General features: G+C 42.2%; 1 protein-coding gene across 8 annotated transcripts in view; it reads left to right on the top strand.

Annotated features, from left to right (window-relative positions):
• Positions 1-27,519, top strand: part of GULP1 (GULP PTB domain containing engulfment adaptor 1) — a 1,880,853-nt gene that overhangs the window by 779,015 nt on the left and 1,074,319 nt on the right. For 7 of the 8 annotated variants that reach the window (XM_085648825.1, XM_085648833.1, XM_085648826.1 and 4 more), the window contains one exon: positions 25,716-25,815. The gene's annotated coding sequence lies outside the window, so the exon portion shown is untranslated. Of the gene's footprint in view, positions 1-14,575; positions 14,660-25,715; positions 25,816-27,519 lie in introns of those variants that run through there. The other variant, XM_085648831.1, reaches the window with a different exon arrangement.

The raw sequence follows: 27,519 nt of genomic DNA, 5'->3' as shown, positions 1-27,519 counted from the left end.
TTGAAAGAATATATACTTGTATTAAAATGACAAAAATACTTTGAAAAATAGGCTGGAGGTTAATGTTGTGGCCGGTAATGTTTTTGTGTACACATTCCCCTATTGTGGTGCCATCAGATAGAACTTATGCTTATGTCTTTGACAAACTCTGTAGCACGCCTTCACGATACCCATCGCAGGCAGGTTGGACATTTGATACTGAACCAGCCTTAAGCTCTGTTACTGAAAAATCTACCCTGGACCGACAGATTTGTTTTTCTTATTCAGTTCAAATAAGAGGCACTACTTAACTGTCTCCTATATGAACGTGGTTCATATGTCATGTTTTTAACTGAGAAACAAATTCATTCTGCTGACACTAGGCCAGCAAGCTCCCAGATGTAGATATTTTCCCAGAGGACTAAAATGGCCACATATCTGAATGAAGCAGGCATTGGCAACACCAGTGGGTCTCTCCTTTGCAGCCAGCGTCATAGAGCTTTTTTTATTTTTACTTTCAGCCATCACGCACAACAGACATTATGCTGTACAACATGAAAAAAAAATCTCATTGGCAAATCTAAAAGCTCTCTCATTAGTGAGAATTTTTGGCGTTGCCAATGCTTGTTTTATTCTGTTTCCAAACACTTGTGATACCCAAAATTGGCATGTTTACATGTAGTAAAAAAAAAACTTTCTCTAATCAGCACTTCTTCATTTTCCATCATTTCAGTTGTCCAGGTCCAATTCTAATTTGATGTCCTGACTTGTTCTCAATAGCCCAAATTGGGATTACACTTTCCTCCTTCTCTCTGCCTGTCCCATTGATACTACAGCCAGCCTTCAGACCAATTTATGAATCACCTCTACATTTCTGTAACTTTTTATCTTGTAAGGTCCTGTACGTAGGATTTATTTCTTGATATTCAACCTCATGTCAGGTTTTTCTTTTCTTCTGTTTAGTGTGTCAATTATTTGGAATTAGCAGAGTTGTAGTGTTTTGCTATACTTAAGAATTATTTGATGTCATTTTTTTAGACCTAAAACAAATCTAAATTGGCTATTGTATAGGAAACCCTGGCTCTCTGCTTTCACACTGGCAGATAATCTTTTTATCCTAAATAGGTAGTTTTAACCTCCCTTTTCTAATGATATAATATGTAGTTCTTTACTCGTATTCTTAATATCCTTTACCTTCATCGCCCTCAGCGTTTCTAAGCAAATTTGATCAGTTTTCAAGATCACCACTTTTGCTTTAAGGATCTCAATGCCCTTGCAATGCAAGTTTGTCTTTTATGCTTCACATGCAGTTGGTTCTATATGATGTATACTTTCCTTAATTTATTCCTGCCTCTTCTCTATTTGTGTCATAATCTTTCCGATAAACTTTTAGATGTAGACTGTCATAAACTGATTAGCTTCACTTGATCTGTGCTTCTTATCAGACTCCTGCCCTCTATACACAATGGAATTGGGGCCCTCAGTGATCTACGGGGAGGCAATGTGTGCTATCACCATACAACTGTCTATGACGGACATACTTGTCCCCTGCACTTTTGATTCTATTCTGAAAATTGTGAATATTGGAGATGAAACCTCCCCGCCAACAAATTTTTTACTTAGAATTGCAACCCTCTTTCTTCAGGGGGCAGTCTATTCATTTTTCGAATTAAATTTCATAGAGTTATGATGGTCTTTAAACGAACCATGCTTTTGTAGCAATCATCTATCAGTGAGGTGTATAAAATGCATGTGGTAAGCAGTGTGGGGGGATTAGCATATAAATAAATAGGGTGAAAAAACACCTTTCTTTTAGGTCTGTGGCTCCTCTGATATAGTTGGGCATGATCTCAATGCAGACTCCTCAAAAGAGACAATGCCATACTTGTTCTATTAAGCAGTTTTATCATATGTTAATGGAACCTAATCAGTATTACTTCATAAGCAAGTAGGTCCCTGCTCTGATCCAGTTACTCTGATTATCCCTCAAAGGATGCAACACATTTTGACAGCCTGCTCAGGCCAGTCAATAGCAGAATATTATTTCTACAGGCTGGTAAGCTCCCCACCTGGGTGTTCCCCCTTTTCCTGGCATTGAAGTCTGGGGTTTTACAGTAGTGCTGGGATTAAGTGCTACATAAATATCAAAAGTTGTTTGCAAATTAATTTGTTATTATACCTGTGGATGCATGTGTCCTTACTTCTAGACTCTGAACCATCATATCTAAAAGCACATTTGTCACATTTTTGTCATCTGCAATGACTGGCAAGGATGCCTTGCTTATCTGCTATCTCACATGGTCAGAGGACACTGACAAACTCTGCCTATTGTAGGTACTGTCCACATAGGCATTTGAGCAGGGGCGGCTCCTCCACTATAGTGGAGGAGCCTCGCCCCACTGCCCACAGAAGCAAACGAAAAATAAAATGATCTATGTGCAGATCATTTTATTTTATGTCCTGGGACTGTCTTGGGGTGTGGGGCCTCAGCACTGCAGCAGGGTGAGGAGGAGTGGTGGGCCCTGCTGTCAGTGCACATGATGGTTTGACTGGCCGTCTAAGGCCGGCCAAACCACTATGCACACTGACCTCTCTAACCCAGCTGTATTGCTGGGTGGAGAGATCAGCAGGCACAGGGTCCCGTGTCCTGATGGAGTGCTAAACCAGTGCGCTCCACCCAATTCTGACGCTAGTCTCATGGTGAGAGGAGCATCAGGATTGGCCACAGGGAAAGCTGGTAGCGTCAGCCTGTGACAGAGGAGAAGCCCGGGGAGCAGCGCTGCTACCAGAAGACAGGCAGCTAAGTTTTTTTCTTTTTTTTAAATGTCGGCCCCCTTGTGCTGTCCCCCCCACACTGCCCCCCTGCGGTGCCCTTCCTACCCTGCCCCCACCCCACCACATTTCCCTTACATCAGCCACTACTGCCTTTGAGAAAGAAATATTGGGTATTGTAGATGAGAAATCTCACTGTGCTTGGTATTGCCTTGTCATTTGCTTTTCCATCTATATCACTATCACTGTGGGGACATTTAACCAGACGGCGAGTCATGGTTCCATGCAGCACCCATGCAGAGGCATTTTAGGATATGCAGAGCAATGATTCTTTGATTGTTTGTGCATGGGGCCCAGAAGATAATATTGGTAAGGCCTCACAACTCTGACTTGCTTCCTAAAAACAGCAATTGTGATTCTGCCAGAAACGTCTGGCCAGCATGTGGACATCTAAACATAAGAGTAAACTAATTATTCCCAATGTATGCAAGCTTCCACCTTCATGGCATCCTTAACCATTGGACCAGCCTCTTTGATGGCCGCAGACCATGGCAGAGCTGTGACACCCTCTCTTTCCTTTTGCTCACCTCCTAACCATCACTAACACACTATGGTTGTGACTGTCCAAATGATGTCCAGTACTTAACACGATCACCAAAGAGGCCTGTACTGGAAGGTGGCCTCTTATAAGACCCCTTGGCCTTGCTGCTCCCCTCCTGATGCTCAGGGCAATAAAACAGAGGGGTAGCCGGTCTTTTCCACCTATGGTGGCCCTATGTGCTCAGCTACCATCCTAGCAAGGGAGCAACCCTACAACGCTGCTGCCCTGCGTCCGATGTGGCCAACTGCAGTTATTGAATTAGGGTATGCACGACTTAGATTCTTTGATAGCTTTTGCATGGACCCCATCCGCACCTCTGTAATATACGGGCCCAGAACATGATCTTGTAAGGCCACACGACTCCTCAGAGCAATTAATTCTCTACACACTAGGCTGGAGTGCATTTGTCTCAGACCTTGCTCGCGTCACGTGTAACCTATTGGACACGTTTCTTGAGAATGGTGGCCTTATAGTCGGACAACCGAATGAGATAACATGGATGTACTTATTGTTGGTAAATGACTTTTGTGACAGTTATATGATCTTTTATGTTAATTTGGATATATTGCAAACTTTTTTTTTTTTCCATTCAAACCATTTTTTTTTTTTAATTCAAGACACCTTATAGAAGGTTTTTTCGCCAATATGAGTAGGCTTCCAAGAGGACATCGAATATTAAAGATACATGAATACAAGCAAATTGTTTTCCTCTGTGCAAACGTTTGCAGTTTTTACAGTTCCATGCTGGACGCTTACGTTAATGCCCTTTAATATATTGGCACATAACACAAGCCTCAAGAGAACAATGTTCTGCCTCTAATTTTCATGCTACCGATTCGCTTCACGCCTTGGGTTTATCGAACTCCGACAAAATTGTAACTGAGTCCATTAAGGACATTTGATATTAGTTGTAAAACGTAATTAACAAATAATGTACCTTAACTGAACACGTGTTGTCGATGGTGTGCCATGCTGGCGTTCAGTTAGTCACGCCTGCACTAAAAAGTGCCATTTTCTTAGGTTTCAAAAAGCCCGCTGCATTTATTCTGTCGACAAAGTAAATTCTAAATGGAAGCAGATATGTCCAACTATTACCTTCTTACAGGTCAGAGCAGGTCTCAGGAATCACCACTTTTGCCCCTGGCTGCTTCTGGAATCTGTTTGGTCGATTCCCTTCCCAGTAAGACACGCAGTATAGATCTCTTCAAAGCCTTGTGTGACAGATTCCCATGAGTTACACCTGCGCTGAAAGTATATTTGTTCTCTGACAGTATGAGCTGAGTTTCGAAATACAGATCCAACTGTGTCCAAAGTTTCTTGTCCTGGCTGTAATGTCATTTTCATCTCAAGATCAGGTGGTAAACCCCGAACTGGTAAGCGTACATTTCTTTTGCATTTTACACAAAAAATATTCAAACTCTGCATTACTTGGTGCAGGTTTTAAGATAAGAACATAAGTAGAAAAAATCCGCATTACAAAAAAAACACACACACGTCTTCCAGCAGGACTGAAATTTCGTTCTTATTTTTATTCCATCTGACATGTCATCATCTCACAAACCAAGGTTTTGTCGGGGTTCTATGTTCACATATTATGCATTTGATTACTGAGCACACCAACTAATGTATTTATCTCTTTTTCAAAAGTTATTTACTATCTTATCTCATCCTACTGTATGCACTATTTAACCTGGCATTCCCTAATACAGGCTACGTATTCCCCCAAAGAATATTCAACATTTGATAATTTATTTAATGCACTCACATAATTAAATATTATTAAATGCAGTTCTTATCACAATATTATAGCACAATAGGTACAAATACGTACAGAACAATACAGCTATGACGATGTCTTAATATATTTGTTCTTTTTTTTTTTAACCATCTTTGTTGCAGTTTTTTAATCACTCTGGCAGCTCAAGCGTTGCCACAGAGACAAGTGCGAATACATGAAGGACATCGCAGTGAAACAATACCATGTACATTGCACAATGAAGGATTTCGATGGTGTGATAATTCTAAACAAAATCAGCAGAACTTAAATCATGAGCCTAAAATTCCATCTCCGTAAAGATGGACCCAAGCAGGGTATAGTAATTCTCACCGAGAACCCAAGCTTAGGGGAACGGAGGGTGGACATCTTCAGCACTGGGACAGAAGTGCGGGTCAAATAACCCAACAACATTGCGCATATGTTTTGGTCGCCTTCCCCTATTGGAGGAGAGAGGGGCCGGGTAGGGGGCAGTAAGTGAGGGGGAACAGGTCAGTCATGCCCAGGAAAAGCTCTACCCTTGCAAAACATGTTGTGGCTTGCCAAGCGGCGAGGAGGTCATCCAATGCAGCTGCAATGGGTGTCTCCCTTCACCCCCGCACCTCCTCTTGTCGCAACACTGTAGCCTCTGCCTTTCCCCATTTAATGTTTGAGGCCTGCCAATGCACCGGACTCGGGAGCAACCAGGCCTTCCATTGCATTGCTATCATACGACGGCCCATCACCAGCACCCAAGCAATGAATCGATTAACAGCACCACCTGCCTTACAACGCCTATAGAGGCCCAGTAAACAGCTAACCATCCCTTCTAGATACAAACGGCCAGTAACGAGATTTAGGACCACCCAGACCTCTAACCATAGCACATGAGTGCTTGGACATGTCCAGAACATGTGCACCAGGCCCATCATGGGGGCACAGCAGCGAGGGCAATCATGATAGGCCGGAGGTCAGATATAATGTAGTTTGGCCTGGGTGAAAAAAGCCCTATATAAGTTGTTGTATTGGATGAATTGAAAGGGGGCATTAAGGGAACCATTGCACAGGTATGGCAATACTCTATCCCATTCCCTCTGGGTCAGCCCACGCCCATTATCATGCTGCCAAATGGGCCTGAGAGGATGCCAATGGATCGTGATTTGTGTGAAGGAGTGCATTTGAAAGCCAATATACCAAGCCGCGCCCCATACCCATTGATTGAAGGTCCTGTGTCAGAGGATGCAGACTAGGCTCAGTATTGGTAATACCCCACATGTGCTCGAGTGCAACCACGATGTATCAGAAACTGGCCCCCTGGCAGTCCTGTCTGCAATCGGCAGTGCCTTTTGATGGCATACAGATGCCACTCGCAGGAGGCTATTATGGGACACCAGTAACTCTGAGCTGAGAGGAAATAATTCCCATACTAAACTAATCACTCCAGATCATGAATCTGAGTAAATTTCCTCCAAGTTGTGTCCAGCCAACCAACGGGTGGGCTGCTCGAGCTGGGCCGCCAGATAATAGTGCTTGAACACCGGGGTATGCAGTTGTTAACTCTGTCGGGAGCTGCAATTTATTCAAGCCACTCTACGCCTCCCTTTATTCCATATGAGGCCTCCTAAAATCACATTTAACATCCAAAATGCACTGTGGGATGCGGTGTGGTGAAATTATGAAGAAATATAGGAGGTGCAGCAACATCAGCATTTGAGAGAGAGACACTGACCCTGCACTGTGAGCGGTAGAGAACACCAAAAGGCAACCTGAGTCTGCAGGGAAGATATCTCCCTTGTAAGATTGACTTCAATTAAATCGCTTGTCGTATGATAAATATTAAAGACCAAATAGCGAAATGTGCTCGACTCCCCCTCATTACCATACCAATTGCAATGTTACAAGGAAGACAATCCGGCAGAATCGGAAACAGTCATGACCTAGCCAAGTTGACTCCCAAGCCCAAAACAGCTCTTAAATCATACATGATATGGCTGATCTCTCCTACACCATCCTGAACATCTTTTTTGTACACTAGGACATTGTTAGAAATGGGGTCTGTTGTTGGCAGTGGTTTGCACCCTGTCCAAGTAGGGATCCACAATTCTAGTCAGGGTAAGTGTAGTACACATTGAGTTTACCTGTGCTCACCCTCTGGAAGCTTGGATCAGAGCAGTCAGGCTAAACTAAAGAGGCAATGTGTATTTGTGCAGACGCACACACACAGTAACACAGGGAAAATACCACACAATTAATACACATCAGTTTAGAAATATAGCCAATTTTTATCTCAGTAAAAAAAAGACCAAACTGCAAAAATCCAACATAAATAAGTCAAGTTATGAATTTTCAAAGATTAAATGCAGTTATAGTGTTTAGAAACACAATAGCTCTGGCTGAGGCTAGACCATTGTTGTGAGAAACTGGGTGTCTGTTGCAGCAGCCCCCCACTTTTTGACTGCCTTTTGATTTAACTTTGACTGAGGTGTACTGGGTCCCTGCCAACCAGTCTCCCAGTACCAGTATTCTTTCCCTAAAAGTGTACCACAATTGGCATCACTTCAGCAACCCTTATAAGTCCTTAGTAAATGGTACCCCTGGTACCTTGGGCATTGGGACTGAAGAGGGTTCACTTGGGCTGCAGCACAAATTGTGCCACTTTATGGACCCCTCAACTGCCATTGCAGGCCTGGGTGCAAAACTGAAGAGTCGACATGGCACACATCCCTGTATACGATGCCCCTATACACTGCATGAAGTATAGGTAAGTCACCCCTAGTACAAGGTGCACTATATCTCATGTGTGGACACATCTCCATCAAAAAATATGACCATGCAATATCTGAGCCATTCTTCAATATTGTAAGTGCACAGGGAAGTCAAAGAAAGAACATGGGCTGGATACCTGTCATTGCGAGTTTCCTAGCTCCATGATGGCTTTACTGTACCCTAAGATGTTCGGTACCAAACATCTCATCTTAACATATCCTCATTGATGCCAGTGTTGGATTTATTAATAAATGCACACAGGTGACACTTTAGAGGATCCCCTGAAAACCTACCAATCACTAGGGTGGTCTCTGACTAGTCATAGCCAGTCTGCCACCCTAGACATGTTTTTGACCTCATGGGATGAGATCCTGTGCTCTCAGAGGCCAGAAACAAAGCCTGCTCTGAGCAGAGGTGCTTCACAACTCCTCCAGGCTGGAATGGTCTTCCAGAGTGGGAAGCTTCAAATTGCGATGCCACCTTTGAAGTGCAGCCCAGGCTTCACCGGATAGTGGAGTATGACATCCTCCTCGTTCTGCTCCACATTTGGCGGGAGGACAGGCGAGAAAATGAGTTAGATGAGGAGGAGTGTCCCCATTCAGCCAATTTCACCCCTAAGGTGTTGTAGACGATGTCATCCCCTCTCTTGAAAATCCACAATCTTTACATGGTAGGAAAACAACCTATCAGGTCTAGGATAGTGCCCCTTCCCACAGGAAGTGCTCACTTAGAGGGTGTAGACACCTTAAAGGTAGGTAGCCCATTGCCTACTGCCTGCCTCCCATTTAAACACCCCTAAATTTAGTATTTAGGTGGCATCCCTGGACCTTAAACCGCAGATTCAACAGACAAGAAGAAAACATGGAGAAAGGAGACCTGCTGCCAGAGGACTGAAGCCCTGCTTCAGCGAACATTGGTGCCAAACCCTGCCTGCTGCCTCAAGGACTCGACAATCATGGTTGTGAAGTCTAGTATTGATCCTGTGAAGACTCTGAGAACCTCAGAGCTCCTCCAGCCTTTCAGAAAGCACACAAAAACTCCCTTGGAGTGAAGGTATCACTCTCCTGCACACCGCTGGGACCGAACCCGCTAAATCCAGTTTGTCGACTTGCTGTTCTCCTGGGACTCCGGTGCAGCACCCAAACCAGAAGAGTCTGTCTCCCCTCCAGGTTTGGAGACACCAGGACCTACCGGAGCCACACCATACCAATACCCAGGGTTCCCGGATACCCTTCAGCAAACAGCAAGACAACAAGCCCGTGCTGGACTCCAACTACCCCAGAAGCAAGCAACCGTTGAGGGAGAGTGAGACTCTTGAGACCCACATTGTGAGTGGTCAGCTGTTCCAAAATCGGCTCTCCAAGTTGCATGCTCCTATCCGCAAGGACCTCTCGATGCGCGGGGCCCGGCTGACCTTTTTGTCCTGCACCCAGCCCAATCTGCCCCAGTAGTGATGATCCAGCTGTGCTCCCATGGTCCTGTAACCCTTGCAACCTTCCCCCCTGAGTGGGACCCCTGGACTTACCATTATGTCACTTCTGCAGTGTCTTTTTTTCAAGTGGCCCCCTCCATTGTAGTGCACCAGCTTCCAGCGCTCTCAGCACCCTGCTCCTAGCCGAATCTGGCATGCTCCAGTTCTTCTCTTGCTGGAACATTGGACCTGGTCCTGCTATTGATGAAAAATAGGAAGGTGAACTTCGTAAAAGCATTGCCTGATTTTAGAAGCATTTTTCTTCTTTTCTCTATTGACTTCAATGGTGCGTAATTCCGCACAAAAGTGATATATTTTGCAAATTAAGAAAAAATCGTTTCTTTAAAAGTACTTACTGTAAATTGAAGTTCTTGTTCTTACAAATTGCATAAACATCAATTCTATTTTTTATAAATTGACCTTAGATTTATTCTTGAGTGTTAGTCTTATTTATTGCCTCTGTGAGTACAGCAAATGCTTAGCACTACCCTTTGATAAGCCTAACTGCTCGCTAACCCTACCACATATAAAGGGTTAGTATTATCTACTTTTGCCTCTTTAGGCCAGTAAGGGCCTTGTTGGACTCTCTGCACAGTGTACTTTATTATAGTACACTATATAGAGAGCCAGCTTCCTACAGACGTGCTTGACGAAGTTGAATCTCAAAGTTCGGGGTCGACTGCGATGGAGTGCAGACTGACTACGGAGTTGTACAGACTTCGGTTATGGTACCTTGGAAACAATAACAAAATAAAGACAATGCGAGGTGCTGGGAAGGTGAGGTGTCGCTGAGGCGGGTGCTGCATTGGTTCCTTACTGTTGGTGCAGTTTGGTGGCACATTGATGCTCAGGACGGTGCTTTTCACAGTGGAGGGGATGCATCAGTGAAGCAAGTGAGGTGTTAGATGCTGGAGGCGGTGCAGAGTTGTTCAGCCGTTGATTCCTGTGACGTTGCAAGGCACAGGAGAGGTGATGCGGCATTGGCGGTGAGCTGTTAGCTCTGCTGGCGGTACGGGGGTTGATGATGAGGCGTCGACTTCACAGTGTCGATGTCACACCACAGGGCCAAAGGTGCTGTGGCGGAGTCAGAGTCAGGCGTCGCGGACTTTGGCGATGCCGGGCCCGAGACTCACTTTGTGGCGAATCTTTGGAGACTCTGCAGCAGAGTCAGGGCTTTGCAAGTTGTGGTCATTGTGTTGAGTGGGGACCACGGCTCCGGTTCAGGCAGCGATGCAGTGTCAAAGAGCGGCGTCCGCTCCGAAGTGACACTCAAAGTCAATGTACTAGTTTCTTCTTTTTTAGCACACCAAACCCCACTTCCAAGGGCCCAGGAATGGGATTTAGCACCACTCGGCAGAGTAGGGCTCTCAGGAGGAAAGACCAGGCGGAGAAGTCTTTGATAGCTCTGAGACTTCCAAGAGGAGGCAAGCTCTACTCAAGCCCTTGGAGAAGCTTAGAAAGCAGGATGCAGAGAGCATAGTCCAGTCCTATCACTCCTGAGACAGAAGCAGCAGGTCAACACAGCAACCAAACAGCAGAATGGCAGTTCCTCCTGTAGCACAACAGCTGTTCTTATTGGCAAAATGTCCTAAGTCCCGAAGTGTTCTGAGTATATGGTGTCAGAGGACGACTACTTATACCCATTTCAGCCTTTGAAGTCGGAAGACATCCAAGAAAGGTCTTTGCAGTGCACAAGACCCTGCCCTTCCTGACGCTGACTCCAGACACTCTACAGGGGGTAGGGAGCTCTTTGTGAGGGGACAGGCACAGTCCTATTCAGGTGCAAGTGTCAACTCTCCCCAGACACTCTAGCTCAGGAAGGCCCATCAGCCTGGTAATGGACCATCGGGTTATGCAGGGCACACTTCAGCTCCCATTGTGTGTGACTGTCTGGAGTAAATTCCACAAAGCCCAACTGTCATTCACCCAGTCATTTATTCTAGGACCAGGCAGAGGCACAGAATGATTTAGTAAGAAAATTAAAAATTTCTAAAAGTGTCATTTTTAAACCTTCAATTTAAAATCCAACGTCATTAAAAGATGTGTTTCTGAAATTGTGAGTCCAGGGATACCAAATCCCAATTTTCTATTTGTTCCCAATTGGAAGATACACTTGTAAGGTGTTACAAGGCAGCTCCAATACTAACCTATGGGAGAGACAGGTCTTGCTCAAGTGAAAAAAATAAATTTAGCAGTTTTTCACTACCAGGACATGTAAAATTCAAAGCCACGTCCTACCTTTTTAAATACACTGCACCCTGGCCCTGGGGCTAACAAGGGACTTCCTTGTTATAAAAGGGAGCATTTAAGCCTGGCAAGGACGTTTATTTGCCAGGTCGACATGGCAGTTAAAAACTGAGCATGCAGGCTCTGCAGTGGTAGCCCTGAGACATGTTTGTATGTGGGTGGCACAATCAGTGCTGCAGGCCCACTAGTACCATTTGATTACAGGCCCTGGGCCCACACAGTGCACTATACTAGGGACCTATTAGTAAACCAAATATGCCAATTATAGAGAAACCAAATGGCATCACACTTTAGACACAGGGCCCATGCCCTTTAGCACTGATCAGTAGTAGTAAAGTGCAGAGAGTCCTAAAATAAGCAAAAATGAAGTTCAGCATACAGTCAAAAATAGGAGTCCTGTAGCAAAAAGACAGGGGAAACCACGCCAAAAGATGCCAAGTCTACCAGACATACAGCATACAGGGAGACTCCCTAAATGTCTCTCAAAATGCCCTGTTCTATCATATTTGCAGTAGCAGGTACAATTCCTTACTCTGCTTCATGAGTAGGTTGGTATTGATATATTTGAGAATATACTTCATGCGGCTTTACTGCAATTTGCACTGGTACTGCTCTTTTAATCAGACCAATTTATTTTCCTGTAAAATTCCAAGCCTCTCCTTTTACAGTTTGTCTTAATTTTTTTATTTTCAGGACTGGATACATACCAAACGTTGGTTCTTGAGATTTTAATTTAACGTCAACATCATAATTTTTTGTCTGAGTGCAAACACGATCCAGTGTGCAATACATTTTGCAATTTAACAAGCACATATTAGCATGATCCAACAGATCTACTAATCTTGTCTCACTAATTATAAACTAATGATTATCAATAGCGGATCCAATTTTTACAGGGATATTTATTGACAAATTACTAGTGATCACTTATTTCAAAGCCTACAACTTAGACTTCCAGAGAGGGGAAGTCTGGAACTTCCACTTGTTTAGCATGGATCGGGTATCACCTATATCAATCAAAAATGAAATGGCATGGCCACTAAACTTTCATTCCATACACGGACCATCCTGATCTACCTTTAGGAATACACCAAGCATGCAACCCACCTCCCAATAAAGCACTTTTTCATTGTGGCTGACTCTGTCCAGAACAGACTCTTTGTGGAGTTGCAAATTGTGAAAAAAAGACATTAATGACTGAATGTTTTTGCTGAAATTTTAAATTTACCTGAAATCCTGATTATTAGTCTGCATAAGTTGTTGTAGAACTGGGACTGTAGGCATATTTCCATTGAACTGCTTTGTATTCTGCATGTTTTGCACCACTGCTGTTAGGGATGGACCCGTGACTGCATCATCTAATTGTGTGCCATTGCTATTCTGCAGTATGGGATTCATTTGAGGTAACATTTAACGTCTCATTTTGAAATCTATTTACAATAAATTTACAATCTCTTTTCTAGTGTGCATATCTTGCACAAATGTGACATGCTTCTGATTTCATTTGAATGTTGTTAGCATTATTAACACTGTTACTAAAAATCATTCCTTTACCTGGAGAACCACTATTTCCACCTTGCATTTCACCTTGAACAGTACCTTGTCTACCTTTCTGAAATATATGATTTTCCATGTCATTTTCTTTTCCACATCCTAGTAATCACTACAATACTTCACATAGGCGAGGATCTCGTCTAGTGATTTTGCCTTCCAGCTCATCACACATAAGCAGAAACAAATTCTGACAAATACCTTTGTTGGGTCATGAACTCCACTGTGTTGCCTGTAAATCTGCAACAATCTTTCTTAAGGTGCAACAAACTGACTCATTGAAATTTTGTGTTGCTCTCATATTATTTGACCAAATTTGACTTGTAGGACCTTACCTTTCAAATATTGAATAACCTGAGTATAGTTCTGCATGACAGTCCGTGGAGGATTAAAACTAGCAATCTCTATTTGGTTCTTTATGGGCTCATTGTACTATTATCGATTACGTACAGTGTTTTAGGTCTCTCCTGGCGTTGCAGCGCAAACCGGTGCTCGCTTGGGGAGTGATTTTGTAAAAGATCAGATTTGAGAAAGGGGCTTGAAGCCCCGCCCCTCATTTCTATTGGCTAGCATCACCGTTTATGCTAAACGGTAGCATGCCATTGGAAATGGGGTTCTGTAGTCGCTGCCCTTTCTCCTTTTCGTCTGGCCAATTCGGACCGGGTCGTCTGCTTTGCGGCTGTCGCAAAGCACCTACTTATCTTTATGGGGCCATGTGTTTCCAATTAGAAACACATGGCCCCATAAAGACAAGAGATCGATACTTGTTTTAAATTCTCCAGCTCTGCAGCTGAGTCTGGAAGGGTCGACCTCTGTGTGACCCGCAAATGGTGTCATTGTGAAGAGGAAAGGCATGGAGATCTTTAGAACATTCACCCCATACAAATACAGCCCTTGCTTTATGGATTAGCACTGCTCACTGCCACTCAAGCAACATAAACTCATTTGAATAACTACGGTGTAGTGTATCTCTACTTTCAGTTGGTGAAATGTGATTACTGGTCACTGAAAGAGCGAAGTGAAACTGTTTCCATTCGAAGTTTAATCTGAGGTTAAATCGGTCACGTTTAGAAATATGAGAATAAATGGCAAAAGAGCAAAAAGTAAAAAAGCGAATCGTTGTTTACAATTAATGGCAGAATACAGATATGGTGAGATAAAAAGCGGAAGTTGAAACTTGGCACAACGTTTAAATAACTTTATAGATGGTAAGTATATGCTTTCTGGCACGACCGCCAGGTGCCCCCCTCCCCCTCCTGGCTCCGGGCGAAGAAATATGTATTATTCTATAGTATGCATTTTGCCATGTACTGCTGGATGTAAGCAGGCTTCCTTAAGTGTTTTCATCTCCACAATGGTGCCCGGTTAGTAAAGCTGTCTTGCAAACACCCTTCTTTCCACAGCCTCCCTGAGCAGCCTCCTAATCACTCCTTTGCCTTCGCCAAGTTCCTCCTTCACCAGCAGCTGTGCCAGCAGCTACATGCACATACAGTGTCAAGAATAGCATTATTCCTCGCTGGTGAGTCTTGTCAGGATGGGCGTCGGCGCGGTGGGAATTTGGGAAGTACAGACTTTACGAATCATAATTTACTTTTCCCATAGCAATGTTTGGGTTGGTGTGGGTCAAGATAAGGGACTGCAGAGTAGAAGAAGCATGGCTTGTGTGTGTGAGAAGAAGGTGTTTTGGACCTGTGGTGATTTTGCGCCTTCTTGGAAATTGTTTACTCTTTTTGGAAAGAACACCTTATTTCTAAAATAGCGTGCATTTTGAGGAAAAGAGAGCTTTGACGTATGCTTATGAAAGTAGTGTACTTGGAGTGTGGGGTATACATTTTCTGTTTTTTGTTATTTATTTTAAATGACATTAATATTCATAGAAGGGTGAACTGTCAGAATGACTCACACACTAGTTCATAGGTGAGTGTGGGGACAGGAGAGCACGACTTCATCGCTAAGATTTTATATGTTCGTTTGAGCTTTACGAGTTTAAGTTTTGTAAGTCAATAATGCACAACTATCGGGGCGACAGTAATTTAGCAGTCACTATAAAACAGTATTTTAGGACCTCAAAATTTTAATCCCAAACAAAATGTGTTGTGCAACAAAAGCGCACAGTTTTATGTCACCACTCTGGCCCTCTGCATAAGTTTAAACCAGACAGCTGTTGAGTATCTGCGTGCAGCTCTTGTGCCCAGGCCGTGCAAGACCAATACAGATTGTACTGCTCCTTCTGCAAGAACATGGGAAGCTCCAGTTGTGTGCTCTCAATGAAACAGTGAAGCCTAATAAGGACACATGATATCACTGTCTGACATCATAGCACGCTTCCAAAATTTGTCCAAAAAATGATTCTCAAATGTTGGATGCTACATGAGGGTATTTTTGATCTAAATGAGCCGTGTGGAGACGGATCATGTTTCCGGAGTTAGTCTGTGAGCTGAGCTCTATCAGCACACACCGCACTGGTTATGCTTTCGTTGTTGTGTCCTTTTCCCTGCTCCTCCACCCCACTCTCTCTGCTCTCACTCCCCCCTCCTCCCTTGCAGTCAGTTACCGGGCTCCAGCTTCCACGCTGTCTTTGCCAAGCCTGTCCCAGTTTTAATTATCTCATTCCCGCCGCCAAATGTAAAGTGTTTTGACTTTCGAGCGCAGTGTTGATAACAGGTGTATATGGCACCTCATTCGGTGTCCATTCTGTTCCTAAACTCTTCCATCGTGCTTTAGATCCCTTAAAAGGGTCTCAGCCTGTTAAATGTCATTGTGCCCTTCTCTGAAGGGGTGACCATCTGTGGTAACAGCGCTTGATTTTATTGATACTTTTTCAGCTCGGAGTAAAGATCTGCTTGAAATAAATTCTGGCCCCAATACTTATTATCATTTCTTAGTAGTGTGTCTAGTGTCCAGCATTTCAGTGCCCCCTGCTGCAGCACTCCCTCCCAGTCCCACATCCCTACCTTCCTTTCTCCTGGGGTCGTCAGTTGCTCCACTGCAGGCTGCAGTGCCCGGCGCTGGCCAGCGGAAGGTGCTGCAACTTGTTTACTGCACCATGGAGAACAATGGGCTCCTTCTGGAGCATCCGGTGGGGAGGGGGAGTGAGGGGTGGGGCGAGGGAGGAGAGGGGGGAAGAGTCAGAGGAGTGGGGGAGGGGGGAAGAGTCAGAGGAGTGGGGGTGAAGGGTGTTGTTTGTCACTTTTTGGACTCTGTTTAACATGGTGTGTGTATTATCCGGATCTGGTGCCCAGCATTCCCTTGCTACATTCTTACACACTGCTTCCTTGGTGTGGGGAGGGAGAAATGTTAAACACCCCCCCTCGCCCCTTAGCCCATTTTGGGTTATTTTCATAGTTACAACCGCGTCTCTGCTCATTTCCTGGGCTCCCCGCGGATCGCATAATGTTAGAACAGATATTTTTAAAATGTCTTTTTAATCCATCGATGGGTTCATATTTATTCAGCCGCCGATCGACGCCCTAGGACTTTAGGCGACAGCCTTTTTCTTGTTGGCCATCTGACAGCAACTAAAACCTTTAGACGTTTGCAGCATTTTTATTATTTGTGACTATTTACTGTGTACTATAGCAAAGTGCAATAAACGGATGGACACAAAACATCAGGATTTCAATTTCCCCTCATCTGGACCTGCATTCATTTCTTTTCAGTTTTCATGTTCCTGTGGTGACGCTGCAGGGGGTTCTTTAAACCCTTTACACGTGCTCGCTCAAAGTGGACATTTTGGATACGAGTAGCCTCTTTGGGAGAGCTCTGATGGACCCCCATAAAGACTTTATCATTACATTTTACAAGCTCAGTGCTACTCCTTTTTTTTACTGGGAAAGAAGAAAGGCAGAGAAAATTGTCAGGATTGTGCCCTGTGTTCTCCAAATTACAAATACACCTCTGTAGCAGGCGCACAAACCCACTGGACGATCGTGGTGGTTGTTCCCCTGTAACAGACGACGTTTCCCAAGTAGGCCAAGTTTTAAACGTTGTACTTTGGGAAGAGCTTAATAGCAAAGGGTTAATCGTCATGGTCTTTCATTTCAAATGTTTGTATGTGATAAAAGACATTGTCATTTACAACGTCATTTACAACGCCAATAGCTCTAACTTAAGCAGATGCGAGACCTATTGCATTTCTAATGCTTGTTTAAAACAATGCACCCAAAGCTTCCCAAAGCACCTTCGAGAGTCATAAAACATTCTACCTCAGTGTACCACTTTTCTTGTTCGGCTCCATGCTTCAGATAATTATTTGTAAAAGTCCATAAGTCATGCCAAGTCCAAGGAACATGCACATAAGCTTCTTCTTCACATGATTCTTGCAAAAGGAACTATCTGTCACTCAGAATCACACTCACAAATCTTTCCGACTTGCTCTTTTCTGACTTCTCAGAATTCTGTGCCCAAACATTTTTGTTTTTTTTCTCATTCTTCCAATTACTGATACAGTCAATTAATTCTCTAAGATTGTTCTCCATGCTACAAAAGCTATATTTTTGCAATGCATATTCTGTCAATATCATTCAGTATATTTCAAAAATCAGTTTTTTTTGCAAAGTTGCATCAAATTTCACAGCCAACCTCTTAAATTTTTCACATGCACTTGTTGCATGCTTTCCTGCTTCCAACTTCAAAAATACTAATTCTTCTTTATTAAAGTTTATAATTTTATCCTTATAAATATCACAATCCACAATTTTGCCTACATCTTCTTCAAGTTTTAATATGTTATCTAACGCGACTTTTGCCTCACATGACTGTGCAACCTCCAAGATTGATTCAGAATGCCTTTCACTCGAAACACTCAATCTTGCTTTTTGCACCTCTTTTTCTCATCCTCTCATTTTTGTTTTAAATTTCAAGGTTTTGTGTTTTGTTTTTGTCTGAGTCAGTAGCAATCGTTGGATACACGCCCACTGTTTCCAGCATGTCCTCGCGCCACTCCTTTTTCGGTACACACAATCCACCTTCCAACAAATTAGTCATGTCTTACCAGCTTGACCATTTAGCACTTTCTGACATCTTTTCTTATTGACCACATAATGCAATTCATTCAATGCCTCAAACTGTGCAGCTCTTGTTTCTGTCTCATATCAAATATGCTATGCTTTGTATACTCAGGTTTCTTCATGTCAAACATACCATTGTCAGGAATTGCAACTTCTCGCCTCCTTTAGTAGATTTGGGCCATTTTTTCAGCAACACAAATGTATGTTATCCATGGTTCTGCAGCAACAAATCCTCCCTACAATAGAACCATTTCTTAGATACTGCCAAAAGAGCATCCATTACTTATTCAATCAAACTTTCACAAACACATAATGAATCACAATACAGTTTCAAAACTTCAAACATAATGCCAACAAATCAAGGCCAATAAACCTTTGTCTGCCTACCAGAACATTGAAAGGGAATCAAACTCACACTGAAATGTATATATTTCCTTGTGATACTACCTATATACACTATGAGCTATGTTTCACGACAAGCTATTTGCATATTATTTCTTTGTGTACCGAATAAAATGACACAATTCCGAATTACTCCTCATTCACAGTTAGACTATTAAGGATCTTATTAACTTTGACCTAAAATTAAGCAAGCGCCACACCTTACGCAGCAGACAACTTTATTTCTAAGTCAATCTCTCCAAAAATCCAATACATTTACTTAAATCACATAAAATCTAGGGGTGGGCGAAATATTCCATTCCGCTGGTGGAATTTTACGTAATTTTGGTGACTCTTTGTTACTCTTGTTACTTTTCTCGTGCACGGCTCCAGGATGGTAAGTTGGTGAGTGCGAGTAAGATTTGGCATTCCCTAACGTGATTTCCAGGTGCTAGGAGGACATCCGGCAAATTTTTTCTAATGCAAGAAGTGATCACCATTTTGGTCAGAAGGCTGCTGCTCCAGTAGAAATCTACTAGAGTGGCAGCAAAATCAACTCGAGCACAGACATTTGCGGCAATATGTCAGTGCGGAACGTGCTTCCTGGTGCTAAATCACAGTTTAAGCAGCACAATGTGACTACTTCAACTCATTGGCGAAACTCTACGGAATCTTGCAGAGTTTTCCAATCAAATTCTGTGACTTTGTTCACCCCTAATAAAATCATCAATATCTTCTATAATATATGAACCCAAACTCATTACAACAATGTCGAACACATTACAATATGTCACAAGTTTACTTGTTGCACGAATATGTAGCATGAGCAAGAACCGAATCACCAATTCAGTCAAACATATCACATATCACATGACAGCTCATGCAGCGCACAAATCTTATTAATACTCATCAAATCCACTCACTAGACAACACATATAGGTACTTTGGACATCACCATTCTCCAACTTTCCGCCAACCAAATATTTTCAATAAATAGTTTAATTAAGGATAATTAGCTTATTCAATTAACCCATTGCCCACTTTTTCCACACAAAAATCTGTTAACGCCCTAATTAACTAAATAAGAGGATCGATGTTGAAGATTGGGACTGCATGAGTCTTTATAAGACTATGCAAGTCTTCGTAACATTTTGTCCAAGGCTAATATACAAACCTGTGAAAGACAAGGATTCCACTTGAAAACTGTATGAATTTGTTCAAAAATATAATCATTATAGAAAGCAAAAAGTTATCTGTTCTGTTTAGGAATTAGCATTAGACAAATTAATCAAAGTATAGTTCTGTAAGAGTAATACCATAGGTCAGTCTCTAAAGAAAGCCCAAGGAAAGACTAAGTGCAAATCAATAAACAGACAAGTGCAGAGCCTGCTCAGTTTCAAAGTCCAAAAACAACTAAGTACAAATTGGTAAACAGACTGACTTGGAGTCTGTTCCAAAAGAAAACCCAGAAAGAACTGGTTCATCACACAAATAACAAAGCTTTTAAAAGTTTAAGTGTACAAAAGACACACACAGTTTATGGCATGATATGACATACTAGCAATAGAACAAACACATAAACCAATCCATATTCTGGTAAACAAGATCCTTCTAGAGACACCTACTACATAATGCATTCTGTTTGTTAGGCTATGCATAAGTACTATTTGACATTTTATGTAACACAGCAATACAGCGCTTTGTTAATAAATGACAAAACATCAGCAGGAGCCCTTGCGAAGTTACAAAGTAAAAAACCTCCTGTGCATTGCATCCTCATGAGAGTACAAATAATACATTACAGATACTACAGAATGAGGTCTATTTTCAATGAAGTACCTGAAATAGAAAGACACAAAAGCAGAGAGAGAGAGAGAGAGAGAGAGAGAGACACATGGGGCCAGATGTACAAAGGAATTTTGCGAACGTAAATGGGTTTTAGACCCGTTTGTGCCTCCAAAAAACCTGTGGCCCATAGGACTAGAGACTCGCTATTAGGAAGGGGCTTTCCAAGGTCGTTCTTTCCTAATATTGACTCCTTAACCTATGTAAGATTGTTTTGCAACCACAATTGCGGACGCAAAACATTTGCAGTTTACCACCCTTCTCAGAAGTGTGGTAAAGCACTCGCAAATGGGAAGGGGTCCCCAGGGGACCCCTTACCATTTCTGAATACATGCACAAATATTTTTTAAGGGCAGGCAGTGGTCCAAGGGGCCACAGCCTGCCCTTAAAAAATGAAAGTGAGAAGTTTCATTTTTATTTTTTAGATGCATCCAGTTTTCCTTTAAGGAAACTGCTTTATTTAAAAGCAGTCGCAGACATGGACCCCAGCATGCCACCATCCCTGGGAGTGCCAGCCATTCCCAATGGGATTGCAAATTGTGACAGCCTCATTAATATGTATGAGGAATGCAATTTGCGACCCCATTGGGAATCGCAAACAGTGTCTCAGATACTGCTGTGCATCCCAATTAGCGAGACGCAAATGCGACACAATTTGCAACTCGCTAATTGGCAGACCGTACATCAGGCCCTAAGACTTTCTCACATAAAATAAACGATTATACTACAGGCCTAGTAATGCTAACTGAACCATGTTTAAATTGAACAGTATTTCTAATTCGTAAAAACTTGCCTACTGATGTATAGATGTGTGTTGAGGTGGTCAGGTTCTTTTGGGTAGAATTATGCAGTTTTCACTAGTGGGAGAATGTATCCAATTCTGAATGGGTTAAATAAGAAGATGCCTTGTATGAACAGGCCATTAAGTATGTTGAGGAGTGGTGCAAGGGCATCTCCAGATTGTTTGGGGTTTATAGATCATTAATTTAGGCATGTTGTATGGTACCATGGAGGATGATGTGCTGGTCTCAGATCTTGTCTCTACCTGCTCGTCTGACAGAGGAAGTTTGATACTTCTGAAATGTTATCCCTCCCATAGAGCATCCTGTCTCCTGTTTAGCATACAAAGGAGGGTCCCACATGAAAAGAACCATTTGAAGCAAATGGGTGTCGCAGACAAACTACAGCCTTACACCGTTTGAGAATTTTTTCTCTTTGATCATGAGCATGTTGACTTTCCATAGGTGCCGATGCTAGAGAGAGACAAGGATCCCTTATACCATTTTTGGAAAGTTCATTATAAGGTCTTGTAAAATACTCAAAGGAACTGGGTCACACTTTTGAGAAAGGCAGGGAGAAATTGTTTGAGAATCTTATTATGATTACTTTAGCGTATTTAGTCATTTATCTGTGAGTCAGCATTCTTAAACACCTCCCCCTGAACTCACAAATTAGAGAGCTGACAATGGATATCTTGGTGCTCTGTGTTGCAAGAATTTACAACTGCTTGGTAATGGGCAATGGAGAAATGTCTCTTGCTTTACCCTTAATCCGAGAGGCTGCAAAGATTGTTTGATGTCCTGCAAACAGTTTTCTTATTGACCAGCATAAGGAGAGTGAAGGCCCAGGACTGGCCAGAAGGGCGTTGCTGGGCTTCTTTTTTTGTGGCACATGAGGTGTTGAAGGTTAGAATCGCAGAAAGAATTGTGTCATCCTGAAAAACAACCTGCAGGAACAGTGAGGACTGGTATTTAGCTGAAGAGACCTGACTAGATGTGTGGAAAAGCCTTTACTTTTTCTTAAAACAGTGGACTGATGCCCCAGACATGTTACTTGGAAGTTTGGCACCTTTTGTACTACCACTAACAGTTAATACCTCTAGGAGATCTGAATGTTTTGACATTTGTTTTCATTACTACTGTGTAAAGATTTGCTGCACTTGAGTGAAATTCTAAGGATTTTTTTTTTTAAATGGCGGGGGGGGGGGGGCATTTTTTGTTTCAGGGCCAAAAACAAATCCAGTGCTGTTTAATAGTATTGGATTATGAGAAGCACAACTAAAGCATTGGTATGCCTAATTCTTTCATTCCAAAGACTTGTTTAAATGCAAAAACACAAGTGTTTTTTTTTTTTAATAAATCTTTTTATTGAACAGTAGCTCAGTATGCATCAAAGTATTCATTTACGGACAGTAACGTGACATTCCCAGACCGAGAGTCATCCACCATATCAGTTTCAGACAGTAGGTTAATCCGCTGACAAATCATTATGATATAGATATATATGTGATAAAACATGAATAACTTCAATCCACACTCCTCCATTCCATCCCAGAACCCCTTGATCAGGCCTCTATGTTCCCCTGTGGAGGATCAGTTTGCCCCAGATTTTCTCATATTTATGAGGGCAACCCCGAATATGATAATTTTCTCTTTCAGCTTTCTGACACAAGTCTAAATCATTTTCCCAGTCCTGAACCCTCGGGGGTTCCACACTCTCTCCTCATCCATGAGACATTATGTTTTGCTACCCCTGCCACTAAAATTAGCCATATTTTTAGATATCGGGGTAAGGTTTCCTCCCCTGTTATGCACTGCAACATCCATCTGTCCTCAAGGGGGACCGTAAGCCCCATAACTGTGGCCACAGCTTGCACCACTGACCACCAATAAGGGTGATAGGGCAATCCCAGAGGATATGAAAGAAGGAGCCCACCATGCCACAGTCCCTAGCGCTGAGGGCCAAATCATAGCAATCTAATCAGTGTAATAAGGATCTGGCAAGGTTTTTTTTGTGTTTTTTTTTTTAATGCTTACTAATCCACACATTGGATTTTCTTAAAGTATATAGCATCTGAATTATTGAATGGTTTCTTTTGAACTAATGTACTTTGGAAATATTATTCTGTTAATTTCTTAACTGTAGTGTTGTTTAAATGTTCTAGTATATGTGTCAAACAGACTTTACTATGAGGAAGACTTAGCTGCTCATGTCAGGCTATCAAGGATAAAGTTGGTCAAAGAAACCTGGTTTTACTTTTCACCCTAGATTGTTCAACTGTGTTAGAGCTTACCCACACCTAATACCAAAACTAAAATCTAGCTCTAGCAATCTGGTTTACCACACCACCTAATAAGGAGAAGTGTGTGGCAGTCCCAATGTCATGTGTCCTCCTCACGCTCATGAAGATGTGAAGACTAAACCAGATTGTACAATCTTCAGAGGGTGCTGTGCAACCAAATACTGCCTGAATATGTTAGTTTAGGAAATTCCAGTTTTAAAATAACATGCTTCACCCTGATTACACATCTGAGCTTTTCATTGCTTAAGCCTTGCAAACCAAACAGCCTGATTTCCAATGATATAGAGCCATGAATGACAACAATTCCACATGCATACCCTACTAACTACATAATATTATATATTTGACACGCAAATTTCTTTATTGAATGAAAAGTATATTGAAGGATAAAGTGACCGAGAGGCATCCGGCGCTTCAATTCATGGTGCAACAATTATCGTCCTGAGGATGGTCTCGTGGATTTGATCTTATTTGAGACCGAAACGTCGACGCTACTACACCGTTTTTGTTTACATAATTGAACAAAAACTATAAATTGATTGTAATGTACTGTCCATACTGAAGAACAAAAGGTGTAAGATACTACTGTGTATGTTACATGAATTAAGACAGTAGTTAGTGTGTTGCCATATGTGATATGATTAATGAATACTTTTCCATGTTTGTTTGATAACATTTATTGCATGTCAAGATTGATTGATTTCAAGATAAAAATAACTATTTATTGATGGTAACTCTTCGAGTTCTGAGAAATTTTGTTCACTAGTGTGACGACTCCTAAATAATGAGTAAAAGCTGAATGATTCCTCAAGGATCATTGATGTTGTGTTATGGAGGTGAATGGTGGCACTTGTAGGAACAGATAATGAGGTGTGCGTGTCACCGTGAATCGACACACTGGAAGAGGTACCTGGCACACAGTGAGTCAGAAGGAGGGTGTGAAGCACTGTGGTAAAGGAGAGATCTTCATAGGAAGGCTACACCCCCCGGAGGCTTGAGGTAAGCCCCTTATTGTGGAATCAAGTGGCGTGAACTCGACAATGGAGAGGCCTCTGCAGTATGGTCACATGGAAGGCAGTGGTACGCCCACAGTCCGATCCAGAAACAGTGAAACCCTGCCCAAGGGGTGAGAGGAACAGCCTTCTGGAGCCAGCGGAAACAAAGCGTCAAGGAAGACTACTCCCAAGTAAACTGCCGGAGAAGGAAGGAAGAATGCATGAACTCCCTGACTGAGGGAAGGTGAAACTGTACCTTAAGTCGGGTCAAAAGTGGAAGAGTCTTCCAGGAATAAAGGGGAGATACCAATAAGCAAGCAAGGGAGGGGAAAGGGAGGAAGCAGTAAATGACACTCTACAAACCTGTACATTATATACACTAAATTTAGAATAAATAAATACAGAATATGACCAAATCCATCTAGGAAAATATGTAAAAAAAACACTTTAACTTTAGTTATCAGGTGATAAATTGCAGCGCAGGTCAGAAATGGTGTGTGATCTGGAATTTGACAAATCGTGAAGTAGAAAGTCGGTCATTTGCTCGCACTTCAGCAGGTTTGCTGAGTACACTGGCATTGAAGGAAAATTATTCAAAATCCACATGTATTGACTCATGTATTTAGACATAGAAACGAAGCTCTAATCTTTTTTTTCCTTAAGTTTGGGAAAGATCAATATGAGATGACATAGGGCAAAGATACCCAACTGAGCAGGGACCAACAGTTAACCTTTTATGTAGTTATTGTAGTTATTGCTATATGGAATATCTCGTAAATTGTTTGTCATTATAGAAAGTCATGTGCTTAAACATTAAGCTTGCCAAAAGGTTTTAACATAAGTGTTATGTTTAGCGTTCTACATGCTTTTCTAAACTTTGTCAAATTATATTTCTATCATGTATTTTATAAAGGTAAGATTCTGTTTCTGACTCAATCCGTTTTTTGCAACAAACATCTTGGAGATAGGAATGTATAAATTATTTGGCTGAAGCAATGTATAATTCATGATTGTCAGAGTTCCCACTGTGGATTCCTCCATGTTAGTCTGTCCTTCCCGACCTTTCTTCTTAGAATAGGTTGTGTATTTTTTATACACAACCTCAACATCTTGGTAACCTACTTGCTCTCTGTCTTGGTTGCTTGCAGGTTTATTCATGGCCTCACAGCTTTTTTTTAAATCGTATGCTTCATACTTTCATACTTGGTTTTAACATGTTATCCTTTTTTCCAGTACTAGCGTTTAACACTTTTACTTTTTTAGGAGAAGAACATATCTTCTGAACTGAACAGGAAATAAATACAGAGCTCAGAGATGCAGGCGAGATGATTTTTTGACTTGGGAAAACATCTGGGAATTCCAGGTAAGGCCTCTGCTTTGTCCAGTTGATTAAATTATAAATGTTCAGTTTTATATGGATTTCATTTCTAGTTATATGTTACTGTGATGAAATGATCTTGTTTGTGCATATTCAGATACAGACAATGAAGTATGCATTTCTGTTAGTCAATTTCCCCACTAGGCAGCAAGCACCCTTAATATTTGACAGCCTGCATTTTGACGTGGGAGGGATGCTTTTGGATTCAGTGCTTCTTTTAGACGACATCTGATGTCAGTCAAACTGGGCCGTTTGATGCATAATAAGCAGTGGATACTTAACATATGGCACTTTGATGTGATGTTTCAAGATCATCCGGACGCAAGTCTCAATGTGTTTAGACACAAGGTAATTATAGGGTTATAAGTAGCAGGTATGATATTCTCTCATGTTCAGTATGTAGCAAATACCTGAGGCCATTTAGAAACACAGAGTACAATTTAATAAATAAATTGACACCAAAATGACAAAAACCAAATCAGTAGAACCAGAGTTATGAATTTTTTAAGTCTAGCACAGAACATCGAATATGGCCAACCGAAATGGAGCAGGGTTCAGATACAAGAAGTGGATTGGGCCCAGACCGCACTAACCATTGGACTTTGGAAAATTCTTGAGAAAAATGTTCTGACAAGGTCAACCGTCGGATTACAATCCAGGCAGTCGGACCATACACAGTAGCCGGGAAGACCGTCGCCTTCAACAGGATCAGTTATTCCATTTGGGCGGTGGTCAGAATCGCAATCCCGAATAGAGAAGGTGCTGAAGCAGTCACCCCTGTTGAGATTATGATATTTCTTAACTACAGCCCTTTCATGTCGGAAAGACTGCCATGAAAAGACTCCTGGAAACTGATTTTCGGGACCCTACTGTTAAGCGGCTCAGGGGGCACATGTAGTGTAGCCCCTCCAAGCACTGTGTGCCATGCACCACATGGTGCATGGAGCTGCAGAAAGTGCTCCTTTATGTGATGGCTTGTGCTGCAGCCCATTTCCTGAATGTGACCAAAGGACATGGGAACCCTGTAAGTCAGGAGGGACCAAGGGTATTGCATTTATTTACACATTCAATAAACATGAATCTGCATATAGTATCATGAAGTGAGCAGGAAGTGACGGGGTTCTGGAAATCAACAGATTTCCTGACCTCGGGCATATAACTGCGAAGTGACTTTTTGGTGATACATAAATTACAGTAGTCACAGTTAAAAGATCATCTTGTGCTCCACATTAATCATGAGTAAGAGTTTGGATTCAAGATGTGGTTGTCGATGACATTACCATCCCCAACTGTGGATATGGGATCATCATCAGGACAGGTGAATCGGAATGCCTGAGAGGTTGCCTTAGTAAAGCAGGGGAGTGGGGAAGGGGAATGGAAAAAGGGGGGAGGGAAAGGGAGAGAAAGGAGGGGGGAAAAGAGGGGGAAAAGAGGGGGAAAGAGAGGTTATGGGTGGAAGGATAGGTCTTCCAACGTCTCAGAATTATGAACCATATTATCAGTAATGTGGAAGTAATAGGTGGTGATTTGTCACATACTAGAGACCCATACTGCTTAAACCCTTAGGAGTCACAATGAACTCAGACTGAACTTATGTGCAGAAGTATGTTAAGTCATGCTTGACGTGGGAAGTGGGATGCAGTTATGACGCCCATTCAGGTAGAGGTATTGCACAGGATGTGGTAGTCA

This window comes from Triturus cristatus, chromosome 3_2 (genome assembly GCF_964204655.1).
Source record: "Triturus cristatus chromosome 3_2, aTriCri1.1, whole genome shotgun sequence".
NCBI classification, from domain to species: domain Eukaryota; kingdom Metazoa; phylum Chordata; class Amphibia; order Caudata; family Salamandridae; genus Triturus; species Triturus cristatus.
This window is presented reverse-complemented; position numbering and strand designations above follow the sequence as displayed.